Raw genomic sequence first — 16,433 nt, 5'->3', positions numbered from 1 at the left:
CTGGGTCTTTACAATGTGTGTGTGTGTGTATCTGGGTCTTTACAGTGTGTGTGTGTGTGTGTGTGTGTGTACCTGGGTCTTTACAATGTGTGTGTGTGTGTGTGTGTGTATGAGTGTGTACCTGGGTCTTTACAATGTGTGTGTGTGTGTGTGTATCTGGGTTTTTACAGTGTGTGTGTGTGTGTCTATATCTGGGTCTTTACAATGTGTGTGTGTGTGTGTGTGTGTATCTGGGTTTTTACAGTGTGTGTGTGTGTGTCTATATCTGGGTTTTTACAATGTGTGTGTGTGTGTGTGTATGAGTGTGTATCTGGGTCTTTACAATGTGTGTGTGTGTGTATCTGGGTCTTTACAGTGTGTGTGTGTGTGTGTGTGTGTACCTGGGTCTTTACAATGTGTGTGTGTGTGTATGAGTGTGTACCTGGGTCTTTACAATGTGTGTGTGTGTGTGTATCTGGGTTTTTACAGTGTGTGTGTGTGTATCTGGGTCTTTACAGAGTGTGTGTGTGTCCTAAGTCTTTATTCCTATGGAATTCAGGTTCGTATTGGTCTTCAGTTTGTTGGGTTGCCATTTCTCACTGTCACTATTAGACGTGGGAGATCTGAGAGGCGCTCAATCAGTCCTCTGGATTCTAGGCATGGCCTTCTTGCCCACCCTCCCTTTTCTAGATTCATCACCCTACCTGGTACACTTGATCCCCTCTCTACATTTGAGTTAAGCAATACACAGAGCTCAAAATGACCAGAAGGAAGACTACTTGTGACTTCAAGGAACCACATCTGTGTTCCCTCCAGGCCCACTGAACACAAAGTCGAGAGAGGGAAAGCAAAAATTCCTCCAGGAGGTTATTTGGAATCACAGAAGAGCCACCCTCATTTCCACTGCTGGGTCCCCAGGTCTCTGCATCCAGGCTGTGAGAGAGGCGGAGCCACTGATTTTAAACTTACACTGCATCCCGCATGTCAGTAACCCAAGTCGTGGTCTCCCAGCTGGCACTGGAGGTCTCTATCGACTCATCTGCTTCTGAGTGATGGGACTCACTGTGTGTCCAGTGCTTCCATGGGTGAGACCACTGCTCTGCGCCTTTCACCAAAAAAGGAAAATAGGCTATGTGGGGGATAGCAGAGTGATGAACAAGCAAGTACAAAAATGACGAGGCTGGCAGAAGCACTACAGGCGGGGAAGGCAAGTCCATAGCAGGAATGCACATTTATTACCAAGAGGCAATAGATAACTGATCCTTTATGAAGCAAGGGGACAGGGCACTCAACCTGCCAATAGATAGCTAGCTGGTCCCTGAAGGGTGGTGGTTCTCAAATTTTTTGATGTCAGGATCTTTTTACACTCTTTAAAATTATTGAAAGGTTATACTCTTAAAAATTGTAAACGGTTTTTGTTGATGTGGGTTATATCTATTTTACTGGATTAGAAGTTAAAGCGCTAAACTATTTAAAACTAATAAACCCATTACATAGTAACATAACGTTTTAATGAAAATAACTTTTTGAAAACAAAAGTTGTGAGAAGAGTGCCATGACTTGACATGTTTGCAAATCTCTCTCTTTTTTGACCATGATGTGAGGCACGTGGGATCTTAGTTTCTTGACCAGGGATTGAACCCGTGCCCCCTGCGGTGGAAGTGCAGAGTCCTAACCACTTGACGTCCAGGGAAGTCCCTGCAGATCTCTTTAGAATCTGGCTTAATAAGAGACAGCTACATTCTCAGATCTGCTTCAGCATTCAGTCTGTTGTATACATACTGTGTAGCCTCTGGAATATTCCACTATACACTCATGAAGGAAAAAGGCAAACACTGTCTTAGTATTAATAAAGTAGATCTGACCTCATAGAACCCATGGAAGAGTCTTCCTGGTCAACACTTTGAGAACCATTGCCCCAGCGAATAATTCCAAACAGGAAGCTCAGCTGGGTCTTCGCTGATGGCAGCTTGAGCACTCAGCAGTGCCCGCTGCCTGATCAGATGTGGTGAGGGAAATCTTGTGTCTATGTGTACTGATTTTATATGGCTGCTGGAATAAATTACCAAAACCCTAGTGGCTTAAAACAACATAAGTTTATTATCTTACAGTTTGGGAGGTCATAGGCCTAAAATGAGTCTAACTGGGCTAAAATCAAGGGCTTCCCAAGTGGCTCGAGTGGTAAAGAACCTGCCTGCCAAAGCAGGAGACAGAAGAGACCTGAGTCCGATCTCTGGGTAGGAAGGATCCTCTGGAGGAAGACATGGCAGTCCACTCCAGTACTCTTGCCTGGAGAATCCCATGGACAGAGGAGCCTGGTGGGCTACGGTCCATAGAGTCTCACAGAGTTGGACATGACCGAAGTGACTGAGCACGGGCTAAAATCAAGGTGTCTGCAAGGCTGCAGTCCTTTCTGGAGTCTCTAGAGGAGAATCTGTTTTCTTGCTTTTTCCAGCATCTAGAGGCTGCCTGCATTCCCTGGCTTGTTTCCTCCTTCCATCTTTAAAACTAGCCATGGCCAGGAGACTCTCACCTCACTCCACCCTGCCTCTGACTCTGTCTTCTGCTTCCACATTTAAGGACTCTTGGGATGACACTGGGTCCATCTAGATAATTCAGGAGAATCTCCCTATTTTTTTTTTTAATTTTTCTGGTTAGAGGCTTATTCAACCCCAAACAATCTCTTTCAACTTTATTGAGGTGGCTGACCGCGTCCACGACCAAATCCTCCTCTGACCTGGAATTCAGTTGCTGACCCAGCCTCGGTCGGCACCAGGGGGCACGGCGCTTTGTCTGTAGGTGTCTCTGTCGGCTTCTCCTCACGTGAGTCTTGCAGGTCGCTCTCCCTCCAGACCTTTGGGCCTCGGCCAGCCAGTCTCAGGACGGCTGCGGCGCAGAGTTGGCAGGCACGATCTCAGGGGGCAGGTGGAGGTAATTGCGGAGATAGTGGATGCCCTCGTTGGTGAGGTACCAGCAGAAGTGTCTCCAGGCAAACTGTTCCTTCACATAGCCTCACGATTTGAGAGACAGCATGGCTTTCATGACATGAAGATCAGGCACGTTCTTGTCTCCCAGCTCTGGGTGCTTGGGCATCCTTCTTGGCCACCATCACCCCCTCCTTAAAAAGGAGTTCATAAATGGCAATCCGGTTCTTCTTGGGCATCAACATCACAACGGCTGCTGCGTCCAGGGGCTGAGCTGGAAAAGCGAGAATCTCCCTATTTTTAAGGTTGGCTGATTAGAGACTTCAATTCTTTCTGCCTACTTTAAACTCCAATACTTAAACTCCAATACTTTGGCCACCTGATGTGAAGAGCTGAGTCATTGGAAAAGACCGTGATGCTGGGAAAGATTGAAGGAAGGAGGAGAAGGGGACGACAGAGGATGCGATGGTTGGATGACATCACTGACACAATGGACATGAGTTTGAGTGAACTCCGGGAGTTGGTGATGGACAGGGAGGCCTGGCATGCTGCAGTCCATGGTGTCACAGAGTCGGATACGACTGAGCGACCAAACTGAACCTTAATTTACCCTTTGCCCTATAAAATACATCCCCAGATCCTAATCCTGATTAGGATCCTAATCCTCGGATCAGGATGTGGACATCTCTTTATTTTTGACTGTGCTGGGTCTTCATTGCTGCACATGGACTTTCTCGAGTTGCAGCAAGCGGGGCTACTCTTCCTTGAGGCGCTCGAGCTTCTCGTTGCCGTGGCTTCTCGTTGTGGAGCACGGGCTCTAGAGCGGGCGCTCAGTAGTTGCGGTACATGGGCTTAGTTGCCCTGTGGTGTGTGGAGCCTTCCAGAACCAAGGGTCAAACCCATGTCCCCTACACTGGCAGGCAGATTCTTAACCACTGGACCACCAGGGAAGCCCAGGACATGGACATCTCTGGCAGGTCATTATTTGTCTACCACGCTATGAATGGTCTCTATCCCTGCCACGTGGCCACTCTGTGTGTGGGCCCATTGAACCGGAACCAGAGTAGCTGGGAAAGGAAGCTGACATCAACAGATTAGGTAATCTTGTCCACCTGACCCCTGAGACCCTCCCTCACAATGGATGCCCTCTCAGGACACTTGTGTAAGTTAAAACAGCTTCACCACCTCTGCCCATTTCAAGCAGCTCATCCATAAATCTTTCCCTTAGACCTCTTACCTCTTCATCACCAATCTTCCAATCTTGTTTTCAAGTCCCTGAGCAGCCAGTCAACTTGTTAACCCACTGCTCATGAATCAGAGGAGATCTGTACCTCTAGTCATCTCTCCTTCCATGCAAAATGGACAATCAATGTGACCATAAGAGGATATCTCTTCATCACTGTCTTTTAGAGACACTCTGAGTGTGGCTTTAATGTGGCAGTTAATCCTTTTGTGGCTGGTGCTAACATACCATGCAGACTCATTTGGAAATAATGTCTGTGCTTTTTCCTCCCTGATAACCAGTCATAGCAACTTCCCCAACTGGGGGCTGAGAGAGAAGCAGTGAAGCAGTAAGAGAGCCTACCATGGGAATCTGAGCCACCTGTTCCTGCAATCTCCTTGTGCCTCCTGGACTTACTCAGACCTGATCTAAGATACAATACTGAATAATAGAATGTTGCCATGCATGTCCAGTTTGATAAAGAGATGGATCCGATGATGTCCAGTTCTGGTTGCATGGGTCACTTGGTGTCCTGAAGTTAGGCATTCAGTCTCCACCATGCTCGGGTATGAGCCAGGAGCTGTTTTTCAGTGGAGAATAGTTATTGGAGAATAGTTACTGGCAGAAGAGGGCACGAATTAATCCAGAACCCTAAGGGTCTATAACTGTGCTGCATCTCTCCTGCTGGAGCTTGTCGATACAGCATATTTTCCTGCCATAAACTTCTAAGTTGTAAAGCTCGAGGGACGGGGCAGCTTGCTCTGCAGTCTGGACCTGCTACAGCGTCTTATCTTGCCGCAGGCCTCTCTCAAAACTTGCAATATTATGAGTTTTTCCAGTAAATCGGTAGAACAGCATGACCAAATGAAGTATATATTACCTCAAAAATCCAGAGTCCCGTCAAACATTTTGCCCCTTTCTTTGTTGTAGGCAGTGTCAGGTTCAGCAACTGTCATTCTGTAGGAGGTGCACTGACATGCCCCAGACCTCCAGGTACCCTAGAAACTTCCCTGACAAGGCATTCCTCTGAATACTTTGTGGGATTTATCACCCTTCCTTTGGCATACATATGTTCTGCTAAGAATCTAAAGTACTTGCAGTTTCCTGCTCACTAGGCGCAATTACCATAATGTCATCAATATAATGGGCCAGCATGTTTGGAACTGTATCAAGATGATGAGCATCTCTTTGGACTAGATTATGGCAGAAATCAGAATGAACAAAGCCTTGGGGATGTAGACTGAAGATATACTGCTATCTCTAATACACAAAGACAAACTAATTTTGATGATCTTTGCTTAGTAGGATAGAAAAGAATTGGGGGGTCAAAGATGGGCCCCAGGGCAGAAGTTGTGTTGACTTGCTCCAGTGAAATTTTCGTGTCTGGATCGACAGTTACAGCTCCATCCCACCTAGTAGTTACAGTAATCTAGTCATTCCTCAAGACCCAACTGGCTTTTGCACCAGCCAAATAGGTAAGCTAAATTGGGTCTCAGTAGGAACGACCACTTCTGTGTATTTCAGATCATTGATGGTGGCACTAATTTCTGGAATTCCCTTAGGGATGTGAATATTGCCTTTGGTTTGCCCCCCTGCTTTTTTGGCCTCACCACAGGGCAAGTGCGATCTTAGTCCCCTAACCAAATATTGAACATGCATTCCCTGTATTGAATGGGAACCTACTTGGCTCAGAGGGTAAAGTGTCTGCCTGCAGTGCAGGAGACCTGGGTTTGTATTGAAAGCCCCGAGTCTTAACCTCTGGACCACCAGGGAAGTCCCCAGTGGTGTGTCTGTCAGTTAATTGTCAGAATGGGTCCGTGGTCCCATTGAGCTCATTCAGGCTAAGAACAAACTGAAATCCTTGAACTCATGACTCAGTGCAAGGGTGGACATTCAGAAAGCCTCTAGAATGACTCTGAAGGAATCTTTGATCTCTGGGGGCCACAGGGCAGATGTAGCCGAGGACCAAGCCCAGGCCTTAAAGGTCACGGCACAGTCCATGGGGTCTCAAAGAGTCAGACACAACTGAGTGACTAACACACACACACACACACCAGGGTGGCAGAGCCAATTAAATGTGCAACCCACCACATGTTTATGCTAACGGACGGGCACTGGCTAAGAAAGGATGGGACATCCAGGCATGGGATGGGGACATTTGGATAGAACTTGGAACCCCAACACCTCCTGAATCTTCCTTGTTGGTGAAGGCAGCACCCCGGCTTCAGTCTGAAACCTTCACACCTTCCTGGCATGAACACCCTGCAGTGACGTCACCTGGGGCCTTTTCCTGATGCTGGTTTTCCTCAGGACACCTCCATCACCTCTCACTACTTCTAGGCCATAATGAGAATTATATCCCATCAAGCCCAGTTCAAGGCTTTCAATCTGTTTTGTTTCCTTAGTGTGTGTTCCCGAGGGCAATCAGATGTAGAGTCAGAAGGCCGTGCCAGTCTTCGTAATCACTACTGTCACCATAGTGACTAAACGTCCTAGCTACTTGGTCTCCCGACATCATACCAGTGCATCTCACACCACCACTGGTCATAAAGGCAGTCACTGTGATGTCGCAGATAACCATCGGCCCTCACGCTCGCCAAGGAGGATGTTCGCACACTAATCAGGATGTGTGAGCCACCCATCCCAGAATCCCAGAATCCCAGCCAAGAATCTATTTCCCAGGGCTATTCTGGTACCAATTACTGTAGCAGTCAGGACACTGGATGGAAACAGATGGCATATTTAAAGGGGTAACTGAAAAGAGCTTGATGAAGGGACGAGAGCAGAGCAGTGGGCACACTTGGAGGAGCTAAGAAGGCTGTTGCGGTACTCAGGGGCCGGCAGAGGCAGGAAGCTTTACCCCCCAGGGAGCAAGGGACGGTCCCTGAACCTGATGAGGGCTGCAGCCCTGGGAAAGGTCAGCCTCCACGGACCAGAGCAGAACGGAGTAAAGTGAAGGGTGAGCCAGTGCTGGTACCTGGAGAACGTCAGACACGAGGCCTCATTTTACAGATCAAGAGACTAAGGCTTAGCTGCCCCTGAGGGATTCATTCAGCAAATAGGCCCTGAGTGCCTGTGTGTGTGTGGTGGTGTAAGTGTGTGGTGGGGATGTGTGTGTGTGTGATGGGTTGTGTATATGTGGTGGGGTGTATGTGTATTTTTAGTGGGGTGTGTGTTTAGTGGGATGTGTATGTGTGTGTGATGGTGTGTGTGTGTGTGTGGTGGGGGTGTATGTGTGGTGTGTGTGTGTGTGGTGCGATGTGTGTGTGGGTACGGTGTGTGTGGTGGGGTGTGTCTTTGTGTGTGTATGGTGGGGTGTGTGTGTGTCTGTGTGAGATGGGTGGAGGTGTATGTGATGGTGGGGTGTGTGTGTGTGGTGGGGTGTGTGTGTGTGGTGGGGTGTGTGTGTGTGGTGGGGTGTTTGTGTTGTGGGGTGTGTGTGTGTGTTGGGGTGTGTGTGTGTGTTGTGGGGTGTGTGTGTGTGTGGTGGGGTGTGTGTGTACAGTGGTGTGTATGTGGTGGGGGGTGTGTGTGTGTGGTGGGGTGTGTGTGTGTGGTGGGGGCTGTGTGTGTGTGGGGGGTATAGAGGGGTGTGTGTGTGGGGGTGTGGTGGGGTGTGTGTGTGGGGTGTGGTGGGGTGTGTATGTGTGTGGTGGGGTGTGTGTGTGTTGTGGGGGGTGTGTGTGTATGTGGTGGAGTGTGTGCGTGTGGTGGTGTGTGTGTGTACGGAGGTGTGTGTGTACAGAGGTGTGTGTGTGTACGGAGGTGTGTGTGTGGTGGGGTGTGTGTGTGTGTGGTGGGGTGTGTGTGGTGGGATGTGTGTGTGTGGTGCGGGCTGTGTGTGTGGGGGGGGTGTGGTGGGGTGTGTGTGATGGGATGTGTGTGTGGTGGGTGGGGTGTGTGTGTGTGTGGTGGGGTGTGTGTATGGTGCCGTGTGTGTGTTTTTGTGTGTGGTGGGGGTGTGTGTGGGGGGGTGGGGTGTGTGTGTGGTGGGGGGTGTGTGTGTGGTGCGGTGTGTGTATGTGTTTGGGGGGGTATGGTGGGGGGTGTGTGTGTGTGTGGTGGTGTGTGTGGGTGTGCGTGTGTGTGGTGGGGTGTGTGTGTATGTGTGATGGGGTGTGGGTGTGGGTGTGTGTGGTGGGGGTGTGTGTGTGGTGGGGAGGGGGTTTGGTGTGAAGAGAGGGAGGTGCAGAGCCCTGTCCTGGAAGGACGGACAGTCTGGGGAGGCAGACATACTCAGCCTCATTTTCCCATCTGTAATAAAGAATTCCTAATTACTGCCCACATCATAAATTCAGTAAAAGGATCATGCCACTGAGAGCCAGGAAAGCAATTATCCATCAAGAAAATTTTTTTAATTTAATTTTTTTGGCTGCACCACATGGGTACAGGATCTTAGTTCCCCAACCAGGGGAGCCTGCACCCCCTGCTTTGGAAACGCAGAGCCTTAACCATGGGATCACCAGGGAAGTCCCAAGAAAGTATTTTTTGAGGGTCCATTTTGTGCTATTTTCTGCACTCAGGGAAAGGACGGGGGATTGGAAGGGGACACTTGTAGAGAATTGAAGCCCACCTTCCTAGCGCCCAGGGTGTCCCAGAGAGGGATTGAGGAAAGAGGACAAAGAGAATTGCTGTACACCTGGAACTAACGAAATATTGTGAATCAATTATCGTGCAACATAAAGCAAAGTCACATTTACACTGTACTGTAGTCTATTGTGTGCAACGGCATTATGTCTACAAAAACAATGTACATATCCTTCTTGCTAAAAATGAAAAAAAAAAAAAACTTTAGAAATGGGTCTCATTGGTTAAAAAAAAATAGTGATGTCAAGATACATGGATTGGCTGGAGTATTATAGAAATAGACCACTGCTCTTTCCTGAACAGGGAATAAAAATCCAGTTACCTATAGTGATTACCTGTGGAGTTTTGAGATTGATTGGAAAGGGGAAAGCAGGAATTTGGGGGGATTATAGAAGTGTTTTACATCTTGATCAGGGTGTTACCAAAACTCATTGAATTGTACACTTAGGATGTGTGCATGTTACTATGGGTAAATTTAATATCCACTTTAAAAATTATATTAAGAAATCTAATGCTCAGCCCTCAGCTTACATCCTGGATAACAGACTCCTGCAGTGCTCACTGTTCTGCTGCTACTTGGGAGGCTTCTGGGAACCTGGCTGGTTAGATATCAGCCTGGTCCCACAGCTAGAATAGGGTCCCATTCTCCTCAAGTTTGTCAGAATCCCTGGTGACTCAGATGGTAAAGACTCTGCCTGTAATGCAGGAGACCCAGGTTCAATCCCTGGGTTGAGAAGATCCCCTGGAGAAGGGAATGGCAACCCACTCCAGCATTCTTGCCTAGAGAATCCCATGGACAGAGGAGCCTGGAGCCTGGAGCATGGCAGGCTGCAGTCCATGGGTGCAAAGAGTCGGACACGACTGAGCAACTAACACACACGTCAGTAGTGTATATACGTCAATCCCAATCTCCCAAATCTTCCCATCCCTCCTTCCCCACCTTGATGTCCGTTTGTTTGTTTTCTATATCTGTGTCTCTATTTTCCATTTTGCAAATAAGATCATCCATGTGTGGTTGTGCTTATACGAAATAAAAAATCAATACAGATGCTTGTCTTGTTTCTTTGAGCGAGATGAGTGATATTGAGAGACATTCGTGAGCTATTGGGAAATGACCCAGGTGAGATGGAAACACTTTAAGAAAGTAAAGGGGTAGAGATTCAGAGTCAGACACCTTTGAGAGCAGCGGGGACAGCTTCTCCAGGGCTTTCCCCAGGGCCGGGAGCAGGTGGGTTTGCAGATTTAGTGGCAGGAAGATAAAGTATGACAGTGTGATTGAAGGCTTTAGTTCTCTTAGGAAAGAATGAGGGAAGTTCACCAAACAAGAATAAGCTTCGAAAAGGAGGTAGAAAATTTGAGGAACGAGGCAAAATCATGAAACAGTAATCTTGAGAGTGTAGAGAAGAAGGAAATTGTGCTTATTCAGAAAATAAAGTAGAATTTTCCATGTTGAGTCCATTTGATGTTTGAGAACAGGAAACCAGTCAGCCTAATTGTATGATGTTATCAGTGATCTTCAGATACTTGAGCACAGGCACCGGAAGGATGAATTTTGCCAAGTAAGAAAGATGAAATAAAAGGAAATGAAATGAAAGATGTGATTAGCATAAGAAACCATAGAATCGAGTAGAGATTCCAAGAGAACTAAATATGGAAGAAGAACTGCGGTCAATGGACTGGATATCTTCATGAGAGGGAAGCATTATTAAGCAGGTGTGTATTAGGGGGAAAGGCAAAGGAGCCATATAACAAAGATATCCCACAATACAGCAACTCAACATTAGTTTTTTTTTTCCGCATATAACAATCTTGCTCCAGTATTCTTGCCTGGAGAATCTCATGGACAGAGAAGCCCGGTGGGCTACAGTCCATAGGGTCGCAAAGAGCAATTTAAACAACACAACTGAAGCAACTTAGCACGGACGCAACAATCCTGAGATAAGTGGTCCAGGCTGTCGGGGCCACTGCGCTCCCTGCAGTCATTCAGGGACAAGGCCCCTCCCATCCTGAGGTTCTGACAGCTCCTTAGCTGTTGTCTTCATCTTCATGGTCAAATTATGGCCCATGTTTAGCCCAATGGAAGAGAAAAGGGCATGAAGGGGAATGCACCTAAACTCGAAAGCAGAGGCTGGAAGGTGACCCCCATCACTTCTGCTCACATCCACTGGTAACAGCATGTTGTGTGGGTGCTCCTAGCTGCGAGGGAGGCTAGGAAACGTAGTTTCTAGCTGGGCAGCAAAGTAACTCTACTGCTAATACAAAAGAGGGAGACAACAGATTTTGATGGACATCTGACAGTCTTCGCTATGGGGGATGCTTGAGAAAATGGGCATTGTAGTTGTCATATTTGATAGCATAATTTAATACTTTCCCCTTTTTTGAACACTACCTAGCATACCTAATTTTTATGTCTTTGAACTAATTTGCCAGTTAACATCTTAGTACATCAGTCTTTGGGAGTAAAGTTTCTGGTAAGCATCTTCCTAAAAGCATCTTCCTGAAAAGAAGATATTTTAGGAAGATGCTTATAATGAATAAGCATCCTTGAATTCTGACAAGCTTATGATGAAAAACTAGGCAAAATCTAAGTGAAATGAGGGAGGTTAATCAAGGTCGGGAACTGTTTTTCTCTGAGGTCTTTTGCCATCTGTGGGTTTGGTATCTAATGAACTTTGGGTTTGATGGTCTACAAAACTTAGAACCCATCGAAGAAGGAGAAGCTGATAAGAGACCCCAAGGGACCATACTCTCAGTGTAAGAGTGAACCAACAGAAACCAATCCCACACTGCCCCTCACCCTGGGACTAAAAGGAAATACATCTTGGTTCCAAAAAGACCGGGAGGAAAGAAACCATATGCCTGAGAAGTTGCTTTCTGAACTGTTCCTTTTGCAGAATTTCACATCATCTATCATGGTCTCAAATATTCAGATTGTAAATTTATTTTAAAATGATCGTGGACTGGTAATACCCCTAGCTTCTGATAGAAGCAAATGCCCTCCAAAGGAATGCACCATCATCCTGAGCTTCAAAATTTCAACAAATCGTGTTTTTAAAAATGTGAACTGTTAACCATGCAGACAAGGGAACAAATTATCATGAGTGACCACAGTGGAAAAAATAGATACAATTGATTTTATCACCATCCAGAAACTCCATCAAGAGAATGGAAAGACAAGTCATAAATGGGACAATATTTGAACACATTTAACTGATGGAGGAGTCCTATCTTGAATATAAAAAAGAACTCAATAAGAAAAGACAAACCCACCAAATAGAAAATGGACAAATAAGTTCAAAACATACTTTACAAGAGAAGGAAATCCAAATAGCCAGTAAATACATGGAAAAGTGCTTAACTCCACAATAATCAAGACAGAACAAAAAGTATAAGAAATATTACTATACACACATACCAGTTGGGCAAAACTCAAAAGTGTGACTAAGTGGTAACAAGGATACGGTGCAACTGGAACTCTCACACACTGCTGGTGACTATTAGCCCAAGTACTCTGGAGGGATGCCGGGGGGGAAGTAAAGTGGTAGAAATACTCATATCCTGTGACCCTGCGACATCCCCACTGGAAAAAATGCTCTAAGAAGTACATGGATTCTTCATCAGGAGACATGCACCAAAACCTCCAAGGAGAATTATTTACGGAGCCTCAAACTGGAAACAGTCAAAATGCCTATCAATAATAAAGTAGCGAAGTAAATTTTGTTTATAATCAAACCATGGAGTATTAACCAGCAATGACAATAAACTAGAACTTCACAATAACATGGATTAATGATATAAATCCCACGCTGAGTAAAAGAAGCAAACAAAACTCAAAAGATATACGAGGAATTGTTCCATTTGTTTAAAATTCCATAACAGAAAAGTCTAAACTGTATTATATAAGGATGGATAAGCTGTATCGAACGATGAAACTATGACACTAGGCAGTGAGCGCATACTAAGTCACTTTAGTCGTGTCCGATTCTTTGTGACACCATGGACTGTAGCCCACTCTCCACGCAAGAATACTGGGGTGGCTTACTGTCCCTCCTCCAGGGGATCTTCCTGACCCAGGGGATGAACCAGTGTCTCTTATGTCTCCTGCACTGGCAGGCAGGTTCTACCACTAGCACCACTTGGGAAGCCATAACACTAGGCAGAGAGAACCTTAAATACAAGAATGAGTATCCTTAAGAGGAAAGTGGGGCATGTGACTGAGGAGGGGCACGTGGGGATTCCTGTGGCCCTGGCAATATTCTATTTCTTGACTTGAGTGGTGATTATACAGAGGTTTGCTTTACGATTGTACTTTACACTATGCATTTATGTTTTACACACCTTTCTGTACATGAGTTTTATTCTACAATCAAGTTTTTAAACAGAACGGAGTTTTTAAACAGATGCAGAGACACGTGCACCCATGGCTGATTCATGTCACGGTATGGTGAAAACCTCCACAATATTGTAAAGTAATTATTCTCCAACTAAATTAATTAATTAAAAAAAAAAAAAAAGAATCCGCCTCCCACTGAAGGGGACAGGGGTTCGCTCTGTGGTCCAGGGAGATTCCATATGCCTTGGGGCAACTAAGCCCATGTCCACAGATGCGGAGTCTGAGCTCCAGAGCCCGTGATCTGCAACAGAGAAGCCACCACGGCGAGAAGCCTGCACACCACAACTAGAGAGGAGCCCCAACTCATCGCCGCTAGAGAAAGCCCACAAAGACCCAGTGCAGCCAAAAATAAATAATAAACAAATAAATATTTTTTTTAGAAAAAAGAAGTTACAATCTTATATAACCAAATCATGGAAGTGACGTTCGTCCTCTTTGTCATATTCTGTCAGTTAAGAGCAAATCCCACACTCAAGGGCAGCAGATTACACAAAGGCTTGATACCAAGAGGCAGAGAACCTTGGGGGTCATCTTAGAGTCTGCTCACCACATGAGTAAAGGAATTGAATCAACAGTTAAATACCTTCCTGCAAAGAAAATTCCAGGAGCTTCCCTAGTGATCCAGAGCCTAAGATCACATACTCCCAGTGACCTAGTTGCCACATGCCACAACTATAACGATTCCTCATGTCACAACGAAGACCTGACAAAGACAAATAAATAAATAAACTTTTTAAAAAAAAAAAAAGACCAAAGAAAATTCCAGGCCTCCCTGCTAAATTCTGCTAAGAATTAAAGTAACAATTTCAATTTTACATACCAATTATTCCCTTAGAATAGGCAAATTAATGGGGCAAGTCTTTTGATAAATGCTGCTGATTTCTTTTTTTCCAGGAATGTTGTACTAATTTATATTCTTACTATTTTTCTACATACAATTTTCCCCCATATTTATTATGAAAAATTTCAAACACATAGAAAAGTTGAAGAAACTGTGCAATGAATGCATATATACTCACCACCTGAATTCTACGATTGTTAACATGTTGCTATATTTTTATATCTATCCCATTATATATTCATCAATGCATCTTACTTTATCTAAATTGTGGTAAAATATGTATAACATAAAGTTTTCCATTTTAACCACTTTTAAGTATACAGTTTTGTGGCATTAAGTACATTCACACTGTAACTGTCTCCACACTTTTTCCTCTTGCAAAACTGAAACTCTATACCCATTAAGTAATAACTCCCATTCCTCTCCACTCCCAGCCCCTGGAAACTACCGTTATTTCTGTCCCTGTGATTGTGACTGCTCTACGAGCCTCACATGCATGGGATCATAGAGGTTTTTGTCCTTTTGTGACTGGCTTATTTCATCTGGCAAAATTTCTTCAAGGTTCATTCATGTTGTAGCACATGTTATAATTTCCTTCCCTTTTAAGGTTGAATAATAGTCCATTGTGTGTCTATATTACAGTTTATCCATTCATCTGTTAATGGACACTTGGATTGCTTCCACCTTTTGACTATTGTGAATAACAATACATCTTATGTTTAACACATTTGAATAATTTGCAGGTATCAGTACACTTCATTCCTAAACACTTCAGCATGAATAGCATTGACGAGTTTAATACTTGTTTGCAGTTCTTTTTTGCCTTTTTCTTATCAAAGTATAATTGAGGTACAATATTATATGTTACAGGTATACAATATAGTTATTCACAATTTTAGGGGTTAAAGTAAATTTATATTATAAATACTAGCTATATTCCCTGTGTTATACAATATATCCTTGCACTTTATTTTATACACAATAGTTTGTACCTCTTAACCCCCTATTCTTATATTGCCCCTACCCTGATCTCTCTCCCCACTGGTAACCACTTAATTTGTTCTGTATATCTGTGAGACTGTTTCTTTTTTGTTATATTCATTGTTGGTTGTATTTTTTAGATTACATGTATAAGTGATATCCTATAGTATTTGTCTTTCTCTGATTTATTTCACATAGTATGATACCCTCCAAGTCCATCCATGATGTTGCAAATGACAAAATTGTCACTTTTTTATGGCTAAGTAGGGCAATGGCACCCCACTCCAGTACTCTTGCCTGGAAACTCCCATGGACGGAGGAGCCTGGTAGGCTGTAGTCCATGCAGTCAAGAAGAGTCGGACACGACTGAGCGACTTCACTTTCACTTTGCACTTTCATGCACTGGAGAAGGAAATGGCAACCCACTCCAGTGTTCTTGCCTGGAGAATCCCAGGGACGGGGGGGCCTGGTGGGCTGCCGTCTATGGGGTGGCACAGAGTCGGACACGACTGAAGCGACTTAGCAACAGCAGCAGCAGTATTCCATTACACACACACACACACACACACACATATATATATCACATGTTCTTTATCCACTCATCTGTTGATGGACACTTCGTTTGCTTCTATATCCTAGCAGTTGTAAATAATGCTGCTATAAAGAACATTGGGATGCATGGATCTTTTCAAATTAGTGTTTTTGTTCCTTTCAGGTATATACCCAGGCGCAGAGTTGTTGGTTCATATAGTAGTTCTGTTTTTAGCTTTTTGAGAAACTTCCACATTGTCTTCCATAGCGGCTACACCAAGTTACATTCCCACCAACGGTGTGTGGGGTTCCCTTTTCTTCACACGTTGCCAACCTTTGTTATTTGTGCTCTTTTTGATGATTGCTGTTCTGACTGGTGTGAGGTGATATCTCATTGTGGTTTTGATTGGCGTTTGCCTGATGATTAGTGATGTTGAGCATCTTTTCATGTGCCTGTTGGCCATCTGCACGTACTTTTTGGAAAATCATCTATTCAGGTCTTCTGCCTCTTTTCTACTTTGGGGATAAAATTTAGACTCACTGAAACGCACTCACAACACGCTGGCCACCTGATGCGAAGAGCTGACTCAGTGGAAAAGACCCTGATGCTGGGAAAGACTGAGGGCAGAAGGAGAAGTGGACGACAGAGGATGAGATGGTTGGATGGTATCACCAACTCGATGGACATGGCTTTGAGCAAGCTCTGGGAGTTGGTGATGGAGAGGGAAGCCCAGCGTGCTGCAGTCCACGGGGTCACAAAGAGTTGGACACAACTGAGTGACTGAACTGAAACGCACAAATGACAAGTGTGCCATTAAATGAATTTAGGCAAATGTGTACATCTATGTTACCCAGATCATTCCCATCAATATACAGAACATCTCCATCCCCCTAGAAATCCCCTCATGCTCCTTCCTGTGTTGGCAGGTGGGTTTCTTACCCCTACTACCACCTGGGAAACCCATTAATGCTCCT

At 45.0% G+C, this 16,433-nt stretch overlaps 1 pseudogene; it reads right to left on the bottom strand.

Annotated features, from left to right (window-relative positions):
- Nucleotides 1-2,532: 2,532 nt before the first annotated feature.
- Nucleotides 2,533-3,230, bottom strand: LOC147377476 (small ribosomal subunit protein eS10 pseudogene; annotated as a pseudogene).
- Nucleotides 3,231-16,433: the final 13,203 nt, after the last annotated feature.

Source organism: Bos grunniens, chromosome 2 (assembly GCF_055505025.1).
Source record: "Bos grunniens cultivar Pamir isolate PY7600 chromosome 2, Bosgru_T2T1.0, whole genome shotgun sequence".
In the NCBI taxonomy this organism is placed as follows: Eukaryota; Metazoa; Chordata; class Mammalia; order Artiodactyla; family Bovidae; genus Bos; species Bos grunniens.
Note: the sequence above shows the minus strand (reverse complement) of the source record. Positions and strands in the feature narration are given on the sequence as shown.